Raw genomic sequence first — 15,919 nt, 5'->3', positions numbered from 1 at the left:
AGTACCTGATCCCAACTAAGATATAATTACCCCTTATTGGGGCAGAACAGCCCTATTGGGTTTATTTAATGGTTAAATGATTCCCTTTTCTCTGTAATAATAAAACAGTACCTGTACTTGATCCCAACTAAGATATAATTACCCCTTATTGGGGCAGAACAGCCCTATTGGGTTTATTTAATGGTTAAATGATTCCCTTTTCTCTGTAATAATAAAACAGTACCTGTACTTGATCCCAACTAAGATATAATTACCCCTTATTGGGGGCAGAACAGCCCTATTGGGTTTATTTAATGGTTAAATGATTCCCTTTTCTCTGTAATAATAAAACAGTACCTGTACTTGATCCCAACTAAGATATAATTACCCCTTATTGGGGGCAGAACAGCCCTATTGGGTTTATTTCATGGTTAAATGATTCCCTTTTCTCTGTAATAATAAAACAGTACCTGTACTTGATCCCAACTAAGATATAATTACCCCTTATTGGGGGCAGAACAGTCCTATTGGGTTTATTTCATGGTTAAATGATTCCCTTTTCTCTGTAATAATAAAACAGTACCTGTACTTGATAATTTAATATCATAAAACTTTAATTAATGGTTTATTGATTTTTTAGTAGACTTAAGGTATGGAGATCCAAATTACAGAAAGACGCCTTATCCGGAATACCCTTGGTCCTGAGCATTCTGGATAGCAGGTCCAATACCTGTACTATGCAGGGTGCAATTTGGTGCAGTAACTCTCTAACCATCAATAACAGGAGAACTGTTCCAGAATCTCGTTAGGAGCTAAGGGGGGGCCCTATACAAATGGGGGGCGGCGGAGGGGAGCTGACTGTATTATACTAAAACTTATTAACACACAGAGCGGTAAGAACTGCAATATAAAGAACCGCCACACGGCAGCAGTCACATGCTGCGCAATAACCCAGCCCCAAGCAGTCACGCAAAGCATTTTAGCATAGTATTAGTGTAACCGTGGGGTCCCATCACTCTCAGCTTTTCCCTCTGTGTATCCTGTCAGCAAATATCATTCCACTTCTGCTAAAGATGTGAATAAGGCACCAAATGTATATATACGTTTATGTTATTAGTAATTATAAGGTTTGATGACTGTGTTTAATGAATATGAATGAAGCCATGACACTTGACACAATCAATATACAGCGCTTGGTTGGTAATTAGGGTTGCCCTGGAACTCTGGGCTGGGAGGGGGGGCTTGATGTCACTGGGCAGGGCAGTGACATCATGGGAGCAGACTGCTGCTGTCGCGGGGGCTGGCTATGATGCAGTTATTGGCGATTGGCCGGTAGGCGTGTCAGTCTTTGAGAATCCTGCCTTGTCTTCCAAATTGGGAAAACCATGCAGGTCGTTTTCACCCAGACAGCCCTACCGAAAACCGGCTGTCCCGGTCAAAAATGGACAGGTGGTAACCTTATTGGTAACATCGTTTGGCAGCATTTGGGAAGCTATTGCTATAGGTGGCCACACCTCACCAGGCTTGGTAGGGCAGTTTATTTGATCTCTTGGTGTCTGAGCATCTATGGCGTGGGAGTTGTGAAGCGGGTGGAGATTTCCTGAAAATGTCCCAAATCTTTTGACTTACCTCTTCTAGCAAGTGATAGACTGGCCCAGTAGGATACCAGGAAAACTACCGGTAGAACCAGGTGTAAGTGGGCCCTCCTGCTCACCCAGTCATTTGGTATAGTATGCTTATATCATGGCCATTTACTTGTGATAAGAAGGAGCAGAAATAAACGGAAGAATAGAGAATAATACAGGTTAACCTGTTATCCAGAATGCTCGGGACCAAGGGTATTCCGGATAAGGGGCCTTTCCGTAATTTGAATCTTCATACCTTAAGTCTACTAAGAAATCAATAAAATATTAATTAAACCCTATAGGATTATTTTACATCCAGTAAGGATTAATTATATCTTAGTTGGGATCAAATACAAAGCACTGAGAAAAGGGAATCATTTAACCGTGAAATAAACCCAATAGGGCTGTTCTGCCCCCAATAAGGGGTAATTATATCTTAGTTGGGATCAAGTACAGGTACTGTTTTATTATTACAGAGAAAAGGGAATCATTTAACCATTAAATAAACCCAATAGGGCTGTTCTGCCCCCAATAAGGGGTAATTATATCTTAGTTGGGATCAAGTACAGGTACTGTTTTATTTTTACAGAGAAAAGGGAATCATTTAACCATTAAATAAACCCAATAGGATTGTTCTGCCCCCAATAAGGGGTAATTATATCTTAGTTGGGATCATGTACAGGTACTGTTTTATTATTACAGAGAAAAGGGAATCATTTAACCATTAAATAAACCCAATAGGACTGTTCTGCCCCCAATAAGGGGTAATTATATCTTAGTTGGGATCAAGTACAGGTACTGTTTTATTATTACAAAGAAAAGGGAATCATTTAACCATTAAATAAACCCAATAGGACTGTTCTGCCCCCAATAAGGGGTAATTATATCTTAGTTGGGATCAAGTACAGGTACTGTTTTATTATTACAGAGAAAAGGGAATCATTTAACCATTAAATAAACCCAATAGGATTGTTCTGCCCCCCAATAAGGGGTAATTATATCTTATTTGGGATCAAGTACAGGTACTGTTTTATTATTACAGAGAAAAGGGAATCATTTAACCATGAAATAAACCCAATAGGATTGTTCTGCCCCCCAATAAGGGGTAATTATATCTTATTTGGGATCAAGTACAGGTACTGTTTTATTATTACAGAGAAAAGGGAATCATTTAACCATGAAATAAACCCAATAGGGCTGTTCTGCCCCCAATAAGGGGTAATTATATCTTAGTTGGGATCAAGTACAGGTACTGTTTTATTATTACAGAGAAAAGGGAATCATTTAACCATGAAATAAACCCAATAGGGCTGTTCTGCCCCCAATAAGGGGTAATTATATCTTAGTTGGGATCAAGTACAGGTACTGTTTTATTATTACAGAGAAAAGGGAATCATTTAACCATGAAATAAACCCAATAGGGCTGTTCTGCCCCCAATAAGGGGTAATTATATCTTAGTTGGGATCAAGTACAGGTACTGTTTTATTTTTACAGAGAAAAGGGAATCGTTTAACCATGAAATAAACCCAATAGGGCTGTTCTGCCCCAATAAGGGGTAATTATATCTTATTTGGGATCAAGTACAGGTACTGTTTTATTATTACAGAGAAAAGGGAATCATTTAACCATGAAATAAACCCAATAGGGCTGTTCTGCCCCCAATAAGGGGTAATTATATCTTAGTTGGGATCAAGTACAGGTACTGTTTTATTATTACAGAGAAAAAGGAAATCAATTTTAAAAATCTGAACTACTTGATTAAAATGGGGTCTATGGGAGACAGGCTTTCTGTAATTCGGAGCTTTCTGGATATTGGGTTTCTGAATAAGGAAAAGCAGGGACATTTTTTATTTATTAAAATTAAGGAGAAGCAGAGAGTGGGAAGAAAGGAAGAAATCAGGAGAAAATGGAGAGTATATGTGAATAGTAGAACAGATACAAGAGGAGAAAGAGAGAGCAGCAAAAACAGAAATAGAACAGTGGTCAAAGGGTGCAGAAAATGGCGGTGAGAGGAGGGAAAAAGAGAAAAAAGGAGACAGAGAAAACTGGAATTTGGAACAAAGAAGGCTAAATAACTACATGGGAAGAGGCAGAAGGATAAAAGTTAGAATGCACTAGATGAGAGTATGGGGCAGTGTATCTACAATACAGCAGACCCCACAGGGGGGCCCGTGGGAACTGAAGCCCCTAAGTTAGTGCATATTCTGCAAAGCGGGATATTATAGAACTATACCAGCATAGCCACTCACCCATACTAAGCGCTACTGGACAGAGGGGCCAATTAGAGAAAGCAAGAGTAATAACCAGTATGTCAGTTCCATTCTCTGGTGTCACCGTTGGACGTTTTTATCCTACAATGTGTGTCTCATAAATATTAATATCACGGAGAGCAAAGGTTGGTGCCCCGGTGTGAAATCTAATACAGAGTGTGAATTACAGTCTCTATAGACCAAATGTAACCCAGAGATATATATATATATATATCAATAGCTGCAACGCTACCCATAGTCTATAGAGCCAAGGTTTCTGTGTGCGATGCCTTCAACTGGATAAATCTGCAATAAGTTGCTAGGGGTAACAGTTATTTATGATTTGGAAATATTTGTTGCCTTGGCAACCGAAGCTTTTTGAGGTGACTTTTTGCTAAGCTCAAATAATGTTATTTTAAATAGAGGAATAAAGCAGGGTTGATATGATAAGTTTGAGCTGAACACACTGTAATGCCAGTGCATCGTACGGCAGTAAATCCAATGCAAGTTGTGGCACTTACGGGGCTCAGTATTAGCATGTAGTCTACTGCGCCCATTCACCCCATGGTGCTGTGGGAACCCTGGAATTATCACTACTTTAAGGGGGTAGATCAGGGGTCTCAAACTCACGGCCCGCGGGCCATTTGCGGCCCTCGGTACAATATTTTGTGGCCCGCACCAACGCAATGAATGGATCGCGATTTTTATTGCGATTCAAGGGATAATGCAAGGCACGGCGGGCGGGAGCTGCTGATTGCGGAAATGACATTATGCAGCTAATTGTGCACACAGAACGTCTTCCCATAATAACTGTTATGATGGCATAATGTCATTTCCGCAATCAGCAGCTCCCGCCCGCCGTGCCTTGCATTATCCCTTGAAAGCCAATTTTTTGTGAAATCCCTTATGCGGCCCAGCCTCATCCTGACTTTGCCTCCTGCGGCCCCCAGGTAAATTGAGTTTGAGCCCCCTGGGGTAGATCCAGCATTCCCCAGGGGCAGTAGGGTTACTGCTCCTGGGCAAGTTTAGTGCCTTTTATTATATAAACCAATTAGTCTTCTCAGCTGTTATTAAAATGGCCACAGGTGCCCAGAGATTCCCATCAGCCTACATATATATTCCCCAGCGCAGAGCTTATTCACAACCCAACGTAGGTCAAGTCAGCATGTTCCTGGGTGCTCTGATCGCTACCCTGGTCCAGTTCTTTGCATCGCTTCTCTAGTTTTGACTTTCACTATTTTTTGGTTGATTATCTAGTTCTCAGGGCCATAACTAGGGGTAACATAGTAAAATAGTAAGTTAGGTTGAAAAAAGACGTACCTCCATCATGTTCAACCATAATGCCTATATATAACCTGCCTAACTACAAGTTGATCCAGAGGAAGGCAAAAAACCCCATCTGAAACCTCTCTAATTTGCCGCAGAGGGGAAAAATTCCTTCCTGACTCCAAGATGGCAATCGGACCAGTAGGCAGAAGAGGTACTTGCTTGGGGCACCTTCTGCCTGGCTGCCCTTAGTTTGCCACTCCTGGAGAGGATTTTACCCCAGTAGCTCACTTACAGGGCAATCCTCCCTCCTCCATTTGCCACATGTTACTGCGGGAGCAAGTGTGCCCTAAAGTGCTCATACTTGTGAGGGGCTGTGGGGTAATAAGAGCACTTTACCTAGTGCGCACAGTGACATGACCTGGCCCTGCTAGTTCTGACCCGGTGCATCTGACTATGCCTAGCTCTGCCCATACCAACTCCTTCTCTGAGTTCCACACACCCCAGTAAGAGTTTTTGGATTCATGTGCAGACCTGGTGGCACCTGAGTAGCTGATGGACAGGCCCAAACAGTGTCAGACTGGCCCACCAGGATACCAGGAAAACTCCCGGTGGGCCCAGGTGTCAGTGGGACCTCCTGCTCCTGACTATTTGGCCTGTTTCATGGTGATTCCCTGAATAGCAACAAAGAGGGGAAATAGATGGAAGGATAGATGCTAGCATGTAAATAAGAGACAAGGATAATAAAGAGGTTGGGTGATGAAAGGAGAAAAATAGTTTGGAAAGTGGGCCTAGGGTCTAAGGATTTCTGGTGGGCCCCTGGTTTCCCAGTCTGACACTAAGCCCAAAACCAAAGTTGGCTGTTTTAGGAGAAGAGCATGCTTAGATCAGAATTCAAATACTCCCCTGGGGTTTGGGTTTGCCGTACGTGACAGAAGCCTTGGATGTGCCCAGTGTAAATGCTGCCTCATTGAATCTGCTACAGGTGCTACAGGTGTTCAACGTTACCCGCCTGTATCTGACTCACCGGCCACCACCCACTGGAAACAGTTGGGTTTGTTAAATTTACAATAACAGAATGGAATGCTCTAGTAGATTCAACTACCGCCCACTGGTACATATAACACAACCCCACCTAGACCACACCTCTCTACTTGCTATGGTTCCACAACCTGCCTTGCACTGAGGGTCTCCAATGGATGCTCTAACCAAGGGATCCCCAACCTTTTTTACTCATAAGCCACACTCAGATGTAAAAAGTGTTTCACAAAAAAAAGTTCAGGGATGACAAATAAGGACTGTGATTGGCTATTTGGTAGCCCCATATGGCCTGCTGGCCTGCAGGAGACTCTATTAGGAGTAAAACTGTGTCTCTGGGCTTCCAAAACCTGTCTCCAAGCCAGAATTTACTTTGGGCAACACCAAAGGGGATGGTGAGCAACACATTGGTTGGGGATCGCTGCTCTAACCCATAGGAGTTTAAACTTTTGTTATACAGAAAGACCTCTCAGCATCTTGCAGCATTCAAAGAACATCTACAACAGCACAAACTGGCGCTTTGGGACTCCAGTGCATATAATCACCCTCAATAAGGAATAAAGTCTTTAGAATATACATCTATGTATAGGTATTGCCCCCTAACCCCCTACTCTGGTTACTAAAGGAAAGTTTTGCAATAAAATCTGCATTTGTCATAAGGTACCCTGGGTTTTTTTACGTTTTTTAGGCCAAAACGATAAACAGGTCAATCCAGTTGCTAGGAGATAGGTATGATGCAGCAGTATCATTTTTAGATCTCTGTTGCTAGTGAAGAACTGATCAAAATAATAAGCATCTCAAGTGCCGTTTTGCCTAGTGCATTACAGATATGCCGTGCCCGATTCCAAAACAGTTTCATGTCAATGGGGTTCATAATAAATGCTAACGTGAATAATTGGGTTCTTTAGCTAGAGAGGGACTGATGTAGAAGTATCTTTTTTTATTATTTATGGACTGGCAACCTGCGGCCATCCAGGTATAGTAGTACTACAATACCCAGCAGCCCCTAGGAGTTCTAAAATATATTCAGGACCATAACTATAGTTACATAGGGTTGAAAAAAGACCAGAGTCCATCAAGTTCAACCCTTCCAAGTAAACCCAGCACACACAACCCACACCTACCAATCTATACACATACATAAACTATATATACAAACATTAATACTGACTGTAGATATTAGTATCATAATAGCCTTGGATAACCTCATAGTTTAAATCTTCCATCCCCTTTACCAGTTTAGTTGCAGTCTCTGCACTCTCTCCAGCTCAGTAATATCCTTCTTAAGGACTGGAGCCCAAAACTGCCCCCCATACTCAAGGTGAGGCCTTACCAGGGACCTATGGTGAGGTCTGTTACTCTGAAGAGCTTCTATACACTTAAATGTTCTTCCATTGAAATTAGTACAAAGGGATACTTGTTAATAAAGTTTTATTGTGTAAGAGGATAATAAAACATAATGAGGGCAATGGGAGGTGATAAGAATGATTGTGGCCCACACTATAGCTGTCTGAAAAAGTCACCCAACAAGCAGATCTTTCCTCAATACCTTGTGGTGGGAAATATTGGGCAATCTGGGTGATGACCACATCAACGAGCCGATGGGGTCCAACTCCTCAGCAGGATTTTTAGACCTGGCCAATCAACATCTGGCTGATTTTCGGCTACATATCAGTTGAGCAGGCCCGTCGACAGGCCTCATACATGGGCATTTAAACTGTTGACTCTAAATGGAACAAATTGGCAGCTTAAATCTGTCCATCTATGGCCACCTTTAGACAGTTTCAAACACTTTCCAGGTTGGCTACTAATGAAACCAGTGGATTACAAGCCAAATGGTTGGATATCATCATTTTCATTGGATATCAAGCATTGAGACGATGAGGACCAATAGTTAATGTTTGCAGGGGAGGCAGTACATGCACAGATACTACAAGCATTACGGTAGTGACACATGGGGTGAATAAGGTAAAAACCTAAAAATTAGAAGAAACAAACAAGATGAACACAATTAAACATTCCATTCTTAAACTTGCTGTTAGACCAGAGGATTTTGCAATCTGTATAGTCCAATCACCCCTTTGGTAGCCAACATACAAAGCCTTCTTTAGTTCATAACAAGGTTACAAACGTACAGATACATTCAAGACTATGTAGGACAACCAATAAGACTTCTCCTGCTTGGTGATTGGTTCAGTCTGGGGCCTACATTTTAGGAAACTCTTCATTAGACAAAAGCAAAGGATTTATAAAACTATTTCTAATAATAATAATAACAACAATAATAAAGGTATAACATCTTTTTCATTTCTCTTCGTTCAATGGATCCCAACATGCCATAGACGGTCCCTTACAATCCATCCCATCTTACTACTTTTTGAAAGGAACATTTTGTTGCTGAATGTTAAAAGACCGCAGATGACGGCTGGAGATTTGATGTGCGTTAAATAATTTGCAGTGAGTGCTGTGAGCAGTGAAATGACAGTCAGTGGGGCTTCCTGCTAAAGTGCTCGGATTCCACAAAGGGAAAAACCTTACGTAAACCCGACAGCTATCTATTCATTCCCCAGTAATATTTCTTCCCTGTAGCCACATCATAAAATAAAGTCTTGTGATTTACAAAACAAACCTTGTTTTTCTTCATTTTCATTTATTTTCAACACATTATCACTTTGAAAATATCACAATATATTCTGTTATTTTTCTATTTTTCAAGATATTAACAGTTTTTACCCTGCTAATTTCCTGAAATAGAATCAACAGTGCCACCTGCTGGTCAGTGCTGCTGTTTGGCCTAACAGTTTAGAAAATAGAGGGAGTCTTCTGATGTTGCTCTGCTTAGAAAAGACCAGAGAAATGTCAGATTACTCTATCCGGTTGTGCCAGATTTCTTGTTGTCCCTAGAGTGGGCAATAGCTCCATGTACTTCCATGTACAACAGTAACGATGCCCCTGAATGTGTCCAAGATTTAAAGCCCATATACCAATCTGGTATGCTTATGCCCAGTTACACACAGGCATGTCCCTCGTCTGTCCAAACCACACCCATTTCCAGGTAAGCATAGGGTTTAGTGATGAGCGAATGTTTTCGCCAGGCATGGATTTGCAGTGAATTTTGCAGCAAATAGTTGCGTGTAAATTTTTTTTTTTGTGCGTCAAATAGGGCGCGATCGCATCAAAAAGGGTGTGGCTGTGTAAAAAAAGGGTGAGGTTGTGTCAAAAAGGGTGTGGTCGCGTAAAAACAAGGCGCTATTGCGTCAAAATTGGGCACGGTCGCGTCAAAAAGAGTGGGCGACAAAAAAGATATATGGGGCCGACAAAATATAGCCGTGGGCGACAAAAAAGACATGGGCGAAAAAAAAAACCGCGCAACAAATGCGTTTCGCGAATTTTTCGCCGTTTCGAGAATTTTCTTGCCGTTTCGCGAATTTTATTGCAAAGCAAAATGGGACAGATTCGCTCATCACTAATAGAGTTGCCACCTCACCCCTTTAATACCAGCCATATATTGATTCCACATATTGCATGGCTTATTAGCAATTAATTTAGATGCACGTTGCAGACTGAACTGATTAATTTGCAGCCATGCAGGATGCATCTTTATAAATTGCTAACAAGCCATGCAGGGTGTGGATTCAATATGTGGCCGGTATTAAAGGGGTTAGGTGGCCACCCTAGGTAAGCACTATCCCTTTTTGAGACCTGTAGGAGGGAAAAGGTGCAGCTTCTACAATAAACCGGCGTTCTGTCATGATTTTTAAAGTATAGTTTTTATTACTATATTACATTGTTCACTCTGCAAATAATTCACTCTGCCATTTAAAATGTTATTCTTGAACCAACAAATGTATTTGTAGCTTTAATATTGGTGTGTAGGCGCCATCTCAGTGCATTGTGCCTGAGTCTGAGCTTTCAGCCAGCGCTACACATTAGAACTGCTTTCAGCTAACCTATTGTTTCTCCTACTCCCATGTAACTGGAGGAGTCCCAAGCCGGACTTGGATTTCTTACTATTGAGTGCTATTCTGATACCTACTGGGAGCTGCTATCTTGCTCCCTTCCCATTGTTCTGCTGATTGGCTGCTGGGAGGGGGGGATATCACTCCAACTTGCAGCACAGCAGTAAAGTGTGCCTGAGTCTGAGCTTTCAGCCAGCGCTACACATTAGAACTGCTTTCAGCTAACCTATTGTTTCTCCTACTCCCATGTAACTGGAGGAGTCCCAAGCCGGACTTGGATTTCTTACTATTGAGTGCTATTCTGATACCTACTGGGAGCTGCTATCTTGCTCCCTTCCCATTGTTCTGCTGATCGGCTGCTGGGGGGGGGGGATATCACTCCAACTTGCAGCGCAGCAGTAAAGTGTGCCTGAGTCTGAGCTTTCAGAAGGAGCCGGCGCTACACATTAGAACTGCTTTCAGCTAACCTATTGTTTCTCCTACTCCCATGTAACTGGAGGAGTCCCAAGCCGGACTTGGATTTCTTACTATTGAGTGCTATTCTGACACCTACTGGGAGCTGCTATCTTGCTCCCTTCCCATTGTTCTGCTGATTGGCTGCTGGGAGGGGGGGGGATATCACTCCAACTTGCAGCGCAGCAGTAAAGTGTGAATTAAGTTTCTCAGGGACTTATAATTAAATATGAGGTTTTAGTTCAATGCCTTGGCCAATGAGAATGCTATATTATAAAATAATGAAGTATAATATAATATTAAAAACTCAAATTCAGCTGAATCTCAATCCTTCATTGAACTGTATTGTTAAAAGTTTCATTTTTCACATACAGTTTGATGTTCAGTTGAATTGCCGTTTGTAAACAACAGATGCTCTACCAAGTGTTCATCTTCTTAAAAATAGCATCCTTAACCATATTGTCCTTTTAGGCCCAGACTAATCAGCAATATTGTCTTCCCCAAGCCAAATAAAAATATCTGAGCAAGAGATGCAATGTCAGTAGTTATTTTTATTCATATTTGAATGACATTTGAAGTCTCGGTTGCCCATTCGCCTGATTATTAGGGTCGCCACCCAGTTGGAGTTTGACCGACAAATTGCCAGCTAGGGCCAGGGTGGTATTACAAATTTACCATCAATATGTGTAATGGTGGCAACCCTACCTCTCCCTGACTCTTTCTGTGGCAGATGATCCCCTTTACTATAAAGGCCAGCATCTGCTCCGCCCATTATCTCCGCCCACCTGCCCATTTCCCTGCCTAGCCTGTCCATTTCTCTGCCCCCAAGTGATGTCACTTCCTGCCCCCAACCTAAAGGACAGTATTAATAGCAAACCCTACTGATTATGTTGTTGTAAATTATAGAATTATAGAAGAAGAGGGCCATGAGAATTCTTCAGTCAAGACCAGGGGTGCCCAGACCTTTTTGCACAGTGATCAACTTTGGCTCCTCCCCGCATACGTACGCGGTGCAGCGTACCCCATAAAAGTGCTGCACTTCCGCATTAGCAGGCTTAGACATGGTCCACCAGAAGTCCACGGGGGATCGACTGGTGGACCGCAATCGACGTTTTGGCCACCCTTGGTCAAGACTATGCCATTGGACCCAAACCAGGTGCAATTCTTTAGCCTCACAATATTCTCTTTAGTCTATCAGCCCTTTATATAAGGATGCCGATTTGTATCTGAATTCATGTTCAGGACTGTGGCCTTAATCCTTTTGTTGTCCTGCCAGGACTGGGTTCCTCCAGGTTTTACACTCACTAATTATAGATAGTGATGGGCGAAATGTTTTGCCAGACATGGATTCGTGCCGAATTTCCGCGTTTCGCCTTTGTGAATTGTTTCGCAAAACGGATGAAAAAATTTGCAGCAGAAAAATTCGCTGTGACAAAAGAATAGCCGCGGGCGACAAAAGAATAGCCGCGGGCGACAAAAGAATAGCCGTGGGTGACAAAAGAATAGCCGTGGGCGACAAAAGAATAGCCTCAGGCTACAAAAGAATGTCCGCGGGCGACAAAAGAATAGCCGCAGGCTACAAAAGAATAGCCGCGGGCGACAAAAGAATAGTCCATTTTTTCGACGAAGCAAAACGAGATTCGCTCATCACTAACTATAAGCCTTCCTGGGTAGTGCTACAGCAGACTCAAGCCAAGTACATGTTCTCAAACTATAATATCACTTAGTTAGTTATCATTTCCTTTATTTCATCTTCTTAAGAAGATTTCTAGGCCTACTGTCTCCTGGATCTAATTAGCAATAAATGTTGCTCCTATAGGAGTTGGTTACAAGGGTGATGCTGGTGGGGCAATAAAAAAACAATCAAATTAAATAGAACACAGGAGGGCCTGGTTCAATTTGGTATATTTTGATCACAGACTGCTACAGATATCTTCAAATTTTAGATTTCAGGCAGAAATTACAGTCAGTAAAAGCGCAAGGCATGTCTACTCAATATGGTTTACTTGGATGGTTATTGCACATTCCTGTGGGAAATATGTATTTTGTAGTATTTTGTACCCAACCAACCAGTCTATGAAGCTTCTCATTCACCCAGGTCATAATATACAGTATCTAGTAGAATTAAGTCTAAAACAACACCAGCCAACACCAGTCAACACCTAACTGAATAAGTTCAACGGAAGCATTGTGATTGGATGTCTGTGACTCTACTACCCACAAGGGTTTAAATGCCGGGAATTCCCTACCAGTCATTTTAACTGAAGAAGCCACTTGGATGAGTGGTGAAATCTTTTCAAGAAAAACTCAGAAAAGTCCAGTTGTTTTAGACTTAATTCTAATCCTTATTTGTGTAAAATGGATTAGAGTGCTCTTTGTAAGCAATTACAGCTCCCTTGTTATATTAATTAAGAGTAACTCTCAATATGGTCATTGAGCCATGGTGTAAGTGGAAGTAGCAGAAATGAAACCATTGAAACCATAGAGAAGTATAATGTCATGGAAATCATAGAGAAGTATAACATCATTGAAACCATAGAGAAGTATAATGTCATTGAAACCATAGAGAAGTATAATGTCATTGAAACCATAGAGAAGTATAATGTCATTGAAACCATAGAGAAGTATAATGTCATTGAAACCATAGAGAAGTATAACGTAATGGAAATCATAGAGAAGTATAATGTCATTGAAACCATAGAGAAGTATGACGTCATTGAAACCATAGAGAAGTATAATGTCATTGAAACCACAGAGAAGTATAATGTCATTGAAACCATAGAGAAGTATAACGTCATTGAAACCATAGAGAAGTATAACGTCATGGAAACCATAGAGAAGTATAACGTCATTGAAACCATAGAGAAGTATAACGTCATTGAAACCATAGAAAAGTATAACGTCATTGAAACCATAGAGAAGTATAACGTCATTGAAACCATAGAGAAGTATAACGTCATTGAAACCATAAAGAAGTATAACGTCATTGAAACCATAGAGAAGTATAATGTCATTGAAACCATAGAGAAGTATAACGTCATTGAAACCATAGAGAAGTATAATGTCATTGAAACCATAGAGAAGTATAATGTCATTGAAACCATAGAGAAGTATAACGTCATTGAAACCATAAAGAAGTATAATGTCATTGAAACCATAGAGAAGTATAATGTCATTGAAACCATAGAGAAGTATAACGTCATTGAAACCATAGAGAAGTATAATGTCATTGAAACCATAGAGAAGTATATCGTCATGGAAATCATAGAGAAGTATAATGTCATTGAAACCATAGAGAAGTATAACGTCATTGAAACCATAGAGAAGTATAACGTCATTGAAACCATAGAGAAGTATAACGTCATTGAAACCATAGAGAAGTATAACGTCATTGAAACCATAGAGAAGTATAACGTCATTGAAACCATAGAGAAGCATAACGTCATTGAAACCATAGAGAAGTATAACGTCGTTGAAACCATAAAGAAGTATAACGTCATTGAAACCATAGAGAAGTATAATGTCATTGAAACCATAGAGAAGTATAACGTCATTGAAACCATAGAGAAGTATAATGTCATTGAAACCATAGAGAAGTATAATGTCATTGAAACCATAGAGAAGTATAACGTCATTGAAACCATAAAGAAGTATAATGTCATTGAAACCATAGAGAAGTATAATGTCATTAAAACCATAGAGAAGTATAACGTCATTGAAACCATAGAGAAGTATAATGTCATTGAAACCATAGAGAAGTATATCGTCATGGAAATCATAGAGAAGTATAATGTCATTGAAACCATAGAGAAGTATAACGTCATTGAAACCATAAAGAAGTATAACGTCATTGAAACCATAGAGAAGTATAACGTCATTGAAACCATAGAGAAGTATAATGTCATTGAAACCATAGAGAAGTATAATGTCATTGAAACCACAGAGAAGTATAATGTCATTGAAACCATAGAGAAGTATAACGTCATTGAAACCATAGAGAAGTATAATGTCATTGAAACCATAGAGAAGTATATCGTCATGGAAATCATAGAGAAGTATAATGTCATTGAAACCATAGAGAAGTATAATGTAAGTAGCCAAGCTCAGGAAATCAAAGTGATTTATATTTAATTAGCGCCATTATATCTACTGATGATGCCAGTCTGTCATGCAATATTGTACTAAGGCAGGAAATGAGTTTCACAATGGGAAGTTGGTTTCCATAGATGTAAGGAAGTGAAAAACAAAATCCTAAGAATGTAATCCTTAAATTCCAGTGAATGATTGACCAGTGAGCTATGAAGCATGTGAGGCTGTTAAAATAACTGTCTGACTTAATTACTTGATGTAAAGTTTTACTGTGATCCGGGAAGCCGTTCTGGTTCTGGTGTAGTGTTACCATATTAAACAAATACAGGGGGCTTGTGGCGGTTTATCTGATACAAAAATGCAGCACTTTGTTTGTATCTTCTCCCCATAAGGGCGGGTTCATTCTCCAAGTAGATTGTAAATTCTACTGAAGCAGAGACAATAGGCAAAACCACATAGAACTAGCATAAGGCAGGCGTTAGCTACATGCCAGGAATAGGCTGAATTCATGGGTCATGGAAAGCCGAAGATACCAGCATCCCAATGCCATGATATTTAGCAACAAGGAACTGGTCAAGTTGCCACTTACAAGACCAGGACTAACTTGGGGTCAGTATAATCACTATGGGTCACTATAATTACTAGGGCAGTGATCCCCAACCAGTGGCAACATGTTGCTCCCCAACCCCTTTGGATGATGCTCCCAGTGGCCTCAAAGCAGGTGCTTATTTTTTAATTCCAGTCTTTTGGGCAAGTTTTGGTTGCATAAAACACAGGTGTCCTGCCAAACAGAGCCTCCTGTAGGCTGCAAGTCCATATAGGAGCTGCCAAATCACCAATCAGAGCCCCTATTTGTAACCCCAGGAAAAGTTTCCATGCTTGTGTTGCTCTCCAGCTCTTTTTACATTTGAATGTTGCTCACAGGTATAAAAGGTTGGGGATCCCTGCACTAGGGGTTAGTATAATCACTAGGGGTTAGTATAATCACTAGGGGTCAGTATAATCACTAGGGGTCAGTATAATCACTAGGGGTCAGTATAATCACTAGGGGTTAGTATAATCACTAGGGGTCAATAAAATCACTGGAATAATCACTAGGGGTCACATTTAAATGGAAAAAGTGTTGGAGAGCAACACAAGCATGAAAAAGGTTCCTAGGGGTGCAAATAAGAGCTATAATTGGCTACTTATTAGACCCTATGGGGACTGGCAGCCTACAGAAGGCTCTGTTTGGCATTTTACTTGTTTTTTATGCAACCA

The sequence above is a fragment of the Xenopus tropicalis genome, chromosome 7 (assembly GCF_000004195.4).
Source record: "Xenopus tropicalis strain Nigerian chromosome 7, UCB_Xtro_10.0, whole genome shotgun sequence".
In the NCBI taxonomy this organism is placed as follows: Eukaryota; Metazoa; Chordata; class Amphibia; order Anura; family Pipidae; genus Xenopus; species Xenopus tropicalis.
The sequence above is the reverse complement of the archived record's forward strand: the minus strand, read 5'-3'. Positions refer to the sequence as shown.